A 491-nucleotide genomic window follows, 5' to 3' on the forward strand; every position below is an offset into this window, starting at 1 on the left:
CTTTGAGGCAAAACAGACTCAGTGCTCTTAAATCTCAGTTCTAAATTTACTTTGGTGTTTACTCTAAACGTAGTCTGAGTGATTGGTACAGTTTATTCCAGTAGTGCATGGTGAGTATGACAGGCACAGAATCAAATGATACTTTTTTTTTTTAGATTAGTTGAACAGACCTTCAAAACAGGTACTATAAAAAACTATGTTTATCAATCAGGGAGAAGCAATTTGAGGTGTGGATAAGGTGACTCATTAATCTCCAAGATAGAAAAAACGGGTCTGTAAAAAACGTATTTGAAACAAGGATATTTAATAAGTCCGTCAGGTCAGGATCATATTGTTCTGCTGCAATGGGAGAAGGGAAGATGGTATCTCTGTTACTGGGAACAAAAAGTGAGCTGAACTGTTCTAGGCCCTTCAGTCACTCGTTAGAGCACACAGCTTTGTGACTAAATTTGAAAGAATAATCAAGAGTGTGAAAATAAATGGAAATAACA

The sequence above is a fragment of the Anas platyrhynchos genome, chromosome 21 (assembly GCF_047663525.1).
Source record: "Anas platyrhynchos isolate ZD024472 breed Pekin duck chromosome 21, IASCAAS_PekinDuck_T2T, whole genome shotgun sequence".
In the NCBI taxonomy this organism is placed as follows: Eukaryota; Metazoa; Chordata; class Aves; order Anseriformes; family Anatidae; genus Anas; species Anas platyrhynchos.